Source organism: Labeo rohita, chromosome 18 (assembly GCF_022985175.1).
Source record: "Labeo rohita strain BAU-BD-2019 chromosome 18, IGBB_LRoh.1.0, whole genome shotgun sequence".
Taxonomy (NCBI): Eukaryota; Metazoa; Chordata; class Actinopteri; order Cypriniformes; family Cyprinidae; genus Labeo; species Labeo rohita.
Genome location: NC_066886.1, coordinates 23,442,605 through 23,451,805, shown reverse-complemented (window position 1 = coordinate 23,451,805; position 9,201 = coordinate 23,442,605). Strand labels below are relative to the sequence as shown.

The 9,201-nt window shown below is 35.9% G+C and overlaps 1 long non-coding RNA gene across 1 annotated transcript; it reads left to right on the top strand.

Annotated features, from left to right (window-relative positions):
* Nucleotides 1–371: 371 nt before the first annotated feature.
* LOC127181074 (uncharacterized) lies at nt 372–2,481 on the top strand. The gene is made up of 3 exons (XR_007829730.1): nt 372–548; nt 803–939; nt 2,019–2,481. It is a non-coding gene; the product is annotated as an uncharacterized LOC127181074 (long non-coding RNA).
* Nucleotides 2,482–9,201: the final 6,720 nt, after the last annotated feature.

Below are 9,201 nucleotides of genomic sequence, written 5' to 3'. Positions count from 1 at the left end.
TTATCGGCCGTCGCTCTGGGTGAGTTCTAACACTGTGTCGAAATAGCCAAAAACTACAACATTACTGTGTGTGAAAAGCTAACGTAACGTCTCTTTGTATAACTCACAACTGTAAACTCGGTGCAAAGTTTTCCCGGAGCCCCTGCTCACATTTGTACTAAAGCACCGAAACATCACCCGGAATCAGTCAAATGGTGGAGGAATAACGTAGTGAAGAAATTATCGCGCAAAATCAACCATGGTTTTATTGTAGTAAAATGTATTAAGTTAACCATGTTTTTGGCAGCTTCATTACTATTTGTATTGGACTGGACAGTTTTACTACAAATATCATGGATAAGAGATATGGTTAATGTATTAATGGTTTTTTTTTTTTTTTTTTTTTTTTTTTTTGTAGTAACACTGGCTAATTTTTAAAGGGGCAGTCAACCACTACCCTACTGTTATTAATTTGAAGTGTAAATCTATAAATCTCATGGTCAAAACATTTGTTTTACAGCACTGACATCATCGTCCAAAAACATCTAAATAACAACACAAGGCAGGAGGTAAGAGCAGTTTACTATAATATTTCAGTATATGTGAAAATATAATGTTTCAGCATATATGAAATGTTAAAAAAAAAAAAAAAAAACTTTAATAAGGTTTCATAAAATGGTAAACCTCATGTTTCAGCCTTTAGATAAAGAAAAGGTTTAGGTCAAAATAATAATTGATTAATAAATTATTTAATGTATTTTATCTTTATCTATTTTATGTAATATTAGCTCTAACCTGCTATTCTTTATATTTGTCTCTTCAGGATGTTGCTGATCCACCTATTGGTGTTCAAGAGGAATTAGCTGTCCTCAACCAACTCTGTGATCTTAGCAGAGCCTGCTCCTGTCTTGTGGGATTGACATGTGCCTTGGACCTGTGATACCCCAAGAACTTTAAAGGGTTAGCTCATCCAAAAATGAATATTAGCCCATGATTTACTTACCCTCAAAGCATCCTAGGTGTATATGACTTTCTTCTTTCTAACAAATTCAATCTGAGTTATATTAAAATTTGTTCTGGCTCTTCCAAGCTTTATAATGGCATTGGGCTCGTGTGAGGCACTTTTTATCATGGATGGATGCACTTTATCTGATTTTTGTTTGGACTGTTGAACACTACAACCCACCCAATGCCATTACAGAGCTTGGAAGAGCCAAGACAATGTTTAATATAATTCCGATTGGATTTGTCTAAAAGTAGAAAGTCATATACACCTAGGATGCCATGAGGGTGAGTAAATCATGGGCTAATATTCATTTTGGATGAACTAACCCTTTAAATATACTTTGGAGGTCTTTTGAAACCTTTTTCTGGAGTTAGATCTGCTGAAACTTTCAACAAAGGTTCAATAACGAAAAAAATAACTTATTATATATATATTATTTTCCATTGTCCACGTGTTGTATAATTGTAAAAATGCATTTTGGTTTGGTGTTGTTGTTTTTTAATGTCAGATTTAATTGTACTCAGCCTTTTAATTTTTGTAAGGTCAAGTAATTTTTGATGATTTTTTTCTTTGCAAGTCTACATATCCACAGTTCAGTGGCTAAAATTTCAATTTATTTAACATGTTGTCATTTGCAAAGTATACCAGGTTAAACTATAGTTAAAGAGATAGTTCACCCAAAAATGAAAATTAGATCATTAATTACTCACACTCATGTTGTTCCAAACCACGAAGACCTTTATTCATATTCAGAACACAAATAAAGAGATTTTTGACTGAAATCAAGATCTCTCTGGCCCTCGATAGACAGCAAGGGAAATGAAAAGTTCAAGGCCCAGAAATGCAGTAAAGACATCAATAAAATGGTCAATTTGACATCAGTGGTTCAATTATAGTTAAATAAAGTTATTTTACTTTTCTTTGCGCACAAAAAGTATTCCTGTAGCTTCATATAATTACGGTTGAACCACTGATGTCACATGGACTATTTTAATAATGTCCTTACTACATGTCTGTGACTTGATATGGGTAGGACCCTTGCTGTCTATGGAGGATCAGAAAGCTCTTGGATTTCATCAAAAATATATATATGTGTTCTGATGATGAACCAGAGGTCTTACGGGTTTGGAACAACATGAGGGTAAGTAATTAATGACAAAATTTTATTTTTTTGTGAACTAACCCTTTAATGACATGTTTTTATCTTTGGTCTAATTTGGTAAGCAACGGTTAATGCCTATTATTTTAAATGTTATTTTTGATGAATTTTGTATGTTTGTAAGTGTCCACAGTTCAGTGGCTAAAATGTATGTAACAAGTTGTCATTTGCAAAGTATGGTTGAAATGCAGTTATGGTCAAATATGGCAAATAAAAGTGTAATTAAAATACTGTGTTTTGTTTGTCATTTAATTTTGTTATATTTATTGTAAAGTACAATACAATTAAAAATATATAAGTTAAAAAAAAAAAAAAAGTAAATATAGGATATTTGTATATACAAAATATAAATTAAATCTACTCAATTTTTTTGTTTCGGATTTACTATTGAATTACTATTGCATTGCATAAAGATTTTAATTATATTTACTCAATTTTATTTAAAAAATTAATTAATTGAATTAGTTGAATCTACTTAATTTTTTTAGTTACATTTACTTGATTCTTAAAGTATATTTCAATGATTTCACAACTTTTAAATTTACTTAATATTTTTCAGTGTAAAAATGTTTCACCAAAAAAATTGAGTAGATCATAGAAAAATTTCTTAGAGTGTACATCCAGTTGTTGTAATGTTCATTTGTAGTGGCTAAAGAGCAATTAAGCTCATTAAATTTTAAAAACCAAGTAATTTCATGACGTTGACGTCACGTCAGGTCGTCACGTGGGTCACCCGTCCTGTAAGACGTTCAAAGCACTAGACGTTCGGTTAGACGTTCGATTAGACGTTCGATTAGCCGGTCGGTCGGTCGGACGCTTGATTTTGGCATGGAGTACGCACCATACTGAGTACGCGCCATATTCGCTGACACACTGCAGTGTGAGCAGCGTGTTATGATACGTGTTAGCGAAAAAAAAAAATTACTTCACTGCTACAGGTGAATCAAGCGTGACGTCTGGCTCCACACTTCACTGTCACACGTGATTTACGTGACGTCTACGTCACGTCTACGTTTCGTCTGCGTCTTAAATTGAACGGATTTAATAGGAAAAAAAAATTAAGACGTCAGTGAGACGTTCAGTGACACGAGTGCATGTTATTGTGTGTGTGAATGCAGGTGAAATGTGTTAAAAGTTTTGAGAAATGTCTTTGTTTCAAGAACTGAATGAATGGTTTGAGAAATTGGCCAAACTGATGAGTTACAGTGTGTCAGCAACTGAAAAAAACTGTAAAATAATGGTCCAGCAAAGTGACTATTTCTAATTACGGAAAAGTTAATCATGTTGCCATATTAGTTAATAGTTGTAGCTGAAGTGTTAATGTAGTACTGCTCAACTGTCCTGCATTACTCCCTAAATAGAGGAGGATGGACCGTTATTCTAAAGAGTTACCAAAAACTACAAATAATGAGGAAGTAAAAGACAATGACATCATTTTCATGCCTGGACATCTGGCCTGAGATGTACTTACACGCTGAGTAAGATGGCTGAGAGTGAAAGCAGAGAAACAGGGAGACCCTTGGATGGAGGATCTATTCCCTGCTGGTGACGCACCGTAGAGATCCCCCATCATTCTCTACTGCAATGGCACACTTTCAAATATCAGCAAATAAATCCTGTGACGCTGTTGTGCTTCCACTGCTTTGACTCATCCTTCAAGACGAGCTTTGGACTTCATATTAACTGCAGTTTATTTTAAATGCAGTTTTAATTTATCACAGGACAGGTTCCTGTTTTCACAAATTCCGATTCTGATTTTGCTTTTTCATGTAAACTCAAGATGGTGTATCAGCAGTGATATAGTTCAGTATCCATGCATGAGTGATCACATACACACACACTTTCTCATTTCCTCTTCCTCGTGCTGATTTTACTCTGGGGAATAGCTGATGGTTATTTGTGTGATCGAAACAAATTCACTGGAACAAAAGTAAGATAATAAGAGGGGATTTTTACCCATTCATCTTCATAAGACATCCACCACCTTTTTTCCCCCCTAATAAACCTATAGGGGAGCGCAGGGCACAACACATTTTGAACTTCTCAGTTTGTGTAAAACCATGTGGTTTTCAGAGTATTTTTTGTCCACATTAATTTCACACTTGTCTAGTACAAATATGCCACTTTGTTTCATAATTACAGTTTATACGTTTTTTGTTATTTACCTCCGAAGAAAGGAAGTGAAATGTGACAACATGCCCCGTAGGTGGGGTACATTGTAACATGTGAGGGGCACATTGTAACATGACCATATGACAGCTTAAAATGTTATCTGATCGAATGAAAAAAAAAAATCTACACAACAAACTAAAATATTTTGTTAACTTTTTCAAATAATAGTGTTTTTTTAAGAATTAAAAATAATCTAATTTTGGAGTTTGACAATGAACACATCGCAGCCATGCGTGGGACAGCCCTGATCGCAACAAACAGCTATACAGTATAGTTTAAAACAATGTGCGCAAATAGATGAAACACATTCAGACATTCAAAAAAACACTCCCTTCCCTCCACACACAGATCTCAAAAAACACGAGACTCATGAACCAAAATGCTTTACATTTCTTGAAATGATCATTTCTGAACATTAAACATCTTTATTCATCTGTTTCTTGTGGTTTCTTATTAAAATCACTAAAAGTAAATAGTGAAAATTACATCGCTAATGTAATAGAATAGCATAGTTTAATAATAGCAGGGCAGATTGTAACGCAGTATTACAACATTCCCCATCTGCGCGACTTGAATTTAAAACTGGTTAGTGTCTTCTACTGGTTTGTGAACTGATAAATAACAGATTGGAGTTTAAAATAATAGCAGATTTGTCTCATTTTAAATTAACATTAAAAACCGAGATGAACAACTTATTTTACTATGGTAAAATAAATATTCAGCGTTATCTTTAAAGGGCTTTTAATTTTTTGCACACTTTTTTCTCTGTATAGTGTATAGCATGTAGTAAATACCGAAAATTTGGCTATGCTAGCAGGTGTGAAAATATTTAAACCATGTGTGTTTAAACCATGTGTGCCCCACGCTCCCCTATATTGTGGAAACTGACTATATCAACAATACAATACAACTAGCCCCAAACAAAATCCTGTAGCCATACTGTATCTTGTCTGTTTGTCCACAACACATCATAAATAACCTATAAACAACATCTATCAAATTCTGCATTCATCTTTTTTCTTTATTCTTGTGACATGGGCAAAACAGAAATATAAAAATAAATGTTTACATATCAAGGAACTATTTTTTTGTTCTGTTAAATATGCACTCTCTCAGGATTGTGTTTACTTTCACTGTGTTTTTGTTAATGTGTCTGTTTCTAGTTCTTTGTGTCCAAGTTAGTTTCCTTATACTTATTTTGTACTTACAATTATTGTCACCTGTGTATCATTTAGTTTCCTTATTATATCTTGTGTATATTTCCCCCGTTTCTGTTCAGTTCTCATCTTAAGTTTATGTGGCTGGCATTGTGTGTTCTCCTAGTGATTGTCTCTGTGTTTCTTAAAGTATTTTTTGTAATTAATTCTGTATCATCCATCTCCTTACAGCAACCATATACATGACATGTTCACTTACATAAAGGAATCCATGTTTCCCTCAATGAACCGCAGCTCCCCAGTACCAGCAGCACTCGTGCAGCCCCAGACCTTGATGCTACCACCACCATGCTTGACTGTAGGAGAGACACAATTTTCTTGGTACTCCTCACCAGGGTATCACCACACATGCTGGACACCATCTGAGCCAAACAAGTTTATCTTGTTTACCAGTAGTTCATGCTCTCCGACAGGTTGTCTTCAGCAAACTGTTTGGGGGCTTTCTTGTAAGCCAACTTTAGAAGAGCCTTCCTTCTTGGATGACGCCAACGCAAACCGACTTGTTGCATGTGCAGCGTATGGTCTGAGCACTGACAAGCTGACCTTCTACTTCGGCAACCTCTAAAGCAATGCTGGCAGCACTCATGCATCTGTTTTTTGAAGCCAGGTTCTGCACCTGATGCACAGAACGAGCACTCAACTTCGTTGATCGACCCTTGCGAGGCCTATTCCGAATGGAACCCGTCTTGGAAAACCTCTTTATTACCAAGCCATGATACTGTAACTCAGTTTCAGGTTATTACTGAACCTTTTATAGCCTAGGCCATCTTTGTGGAGAGCAACAATTCTAATTCTCAAATCTTCAGAGAGTTCTTTACCATGAGGTGCCTTGTTGAACATCCAGTGGTCAGTATGAGAGAATTGTACTCAAAGCACCAAATTTTAACTGCTCTAATACAAGATACACAACTTTGTATGGTCCTGTCAAGCAGACAAAAACGTGAACATGATGAATAGGACATGTGGCTTTGCATGGTTAAATGAAAGAGTGCTGTTATCACTTAGGGTGTACTCACTTTTGTTGCCAGCTATTTTGACAATAATGGCTGTATGTTGAGTTATTTTCAGGGGACAGTAAATATACATTGTTATACAAGCTGCACATTGACTACTCTAAAATATATCCTAAGTTTCATTTCTATAGTATTACTCCTTAAGAAGATATACTAAAAATGTTGCTGAAATGTGAGGAGTGTACTCACTTTTGTGATATACTGTATGTTCTGAGGCATGGCAGCTGGTTTGAGCTGGTTTAAGCTGGTTCTTAGTTGGTCATGAGCTGGTTTAAGCTGGTAATGTGCTGGTCCTAAGATGGTCCTTAGCAACAAGCTCCTGCTCAGGACCAGGTCATAACCAAATTAAAACCAGCTCAGCTGAAACCAGATGCCATGCTTCAAAACATACCTCATCAGCAAATGCTTTTTTTTTTTTTAACAGGGTAAGGTCTGGTTTTACACCCTTTCCCCCCTTGTTGCAACTGTCTTTGCTTTGCTGGGGACATTAGGCAGTATTTTTCTATTTCTAAGATCAGTTTGAAAATGATATGTGTTGTGAAATGTGCTGTACTGCTGACGTTTTGAATATTTAGTTGAATCAAAACTAATGACAGATACATTGTAGGATGTGGTTTGCCCCATGTATCAAGAATCAGCTGATCAATAAAACAGTGAGACTGGGGATTACTGTAACAACAATTAGAAGCAATTAGAGCGATTAAGCAATTAAGCAATTAGAAATCGTTTACATCCATATGAGACATGATCACTATCCTTCTGAACAAACAGCAGAGTATATGAAAAAAGGGCTTGTGTGCTTGTGTGTTGGGGAAGGCAAGAGCTGAGGATTGTGGGATTGAGTTTTCTGCTAACAGTTGCAATGTCTGACACTTGGTCTGACTGGGATTGCGACACAGCCCTGTGGTGACAACCACTTTCCACAAAAAACATGAGAATATTTAGAGGAATGAAATAGAAAAATGAAAATCTTCAGTGTGACTGCAGGTGTTCTGCTCTTTCTTCAAGAGCTATATGTGCTCTTTCACAGACCTCATACAAACATTCATCCTCAGCCTATTAAAACCAAGTGGAGTTTAATAAAACAAACTGAAAGAGGAATCACTGATTTGTTCATTGTGAGGATATTTGTCATTGGTTGCTGCAGTATGCATTGTTTGCATCAGTCGGTTGCGCTGACGCGTGTGTTTCAAACTGAAAGACTGTGAGTGTGGCTGCTGTGTCAGCTTTTATTTACCCACTTTGAGCTGAAGAATGTGAATCCCCAATGATTGTTGCATCAGAACTGCCACAGAAGTCTGGAAGAACTCTGTCTGTCTGCCAGCTATTTATTCTTTTCTTTGAAATGGAATAGTGTCCAGGAAAAGCCACAGCTTCTGCAGCATGCTTACAGTTTACTTCTCATTGTTGTACATAGAATTTAATATGACATAGAATTTAATATGTTCTGCATTTGACTGTCACTCAGTTAGTGTGTTTTAGTACACAACATTTAAAATGTATTGCATCTGCAAGCATTCTTAATATGATTGACAAGAACTATGGAAAAGCTTTTAAGCTTTCACACTTTCAAGCTTTTCAAGCATAACACATAATAGCAATGCTTATATTGACTTAAAATGCAAGCTACAAGGATCTACAAGTAAAAAAACTTTTATTTTGAGTTAATAAAGTTTATTATATTGTATTTGATGAAAACAACTTGAAACCAACTTTTGAAAAACTCCTGAAGCTGGTTGCCTTAAGTTTTCTTCCTTTCTTTATTTTTTATTTCCTTAATTTTCTTTCAAAAACCAGTGTTCAACCAGCTAAATATTTGCGTGAATTCCTCTATTCCTCTTTTAGAAAGCAGCCTGTGCTCCTCTGAGAAAGACACTTGGTGTGACATTATGCAATGTTGAGTGTGTGCTGGGCACATCTGAATCACTGGGGAGTGTGTGCATGTGTGTGTGTGTGTGTCTGTGTAAGACTGAGAGAGAAACAGTGTGAGGGGAACTGGGAGTGTGGTGGAGAGTAATTAGACTATGTGTGTGTTTTTAGAAGCTCTGACGAGGTGTACTGCAGGTGTGTGAAAGAAGGGTTGACCACATTTACCTGACCACAGCCGTTCTCAGTGACCAGCAGTCAACACGTTTCCTCAAATCAGTATCAGTTCAGTCAAAACACCTCAGATTCTTCACCTCTGATCCCCCCCACCACCCAGGCCTGATTTTATAGGGGTGCTAGAGGGTGCCAATTCTTGAACTCAGTAGCAAATCTATTATGTTTATACTGCAATCTCAAAATGCCAGAGCTTTTGTACAATGCTGTAGAGTCTTCTGCACACTTATGAATCATCTCATTATATAACAAACAAAGTGAAAACATTGTGTTAATAAGGGACTCACTATGTGGGAATATTCAGGAATGACACATACATTTATTCTTAGAATTACAGTTATTGACATAATGAGAACCATGTGACATACTGATAACTAATGTAAAAGGTGGGACAAAAATATACACTAAAATAAAAGTGCATTAAGGTTAGAGCACCCTCTCTAATTATAGAAGCACCCTCAGTGATTTGATTCTGGAACCGGGCCTGATCCACTCAGAGACATCACCTATTAAAGCACTCTATATTCTACAACTTCAATATCTAGAATACTAGAA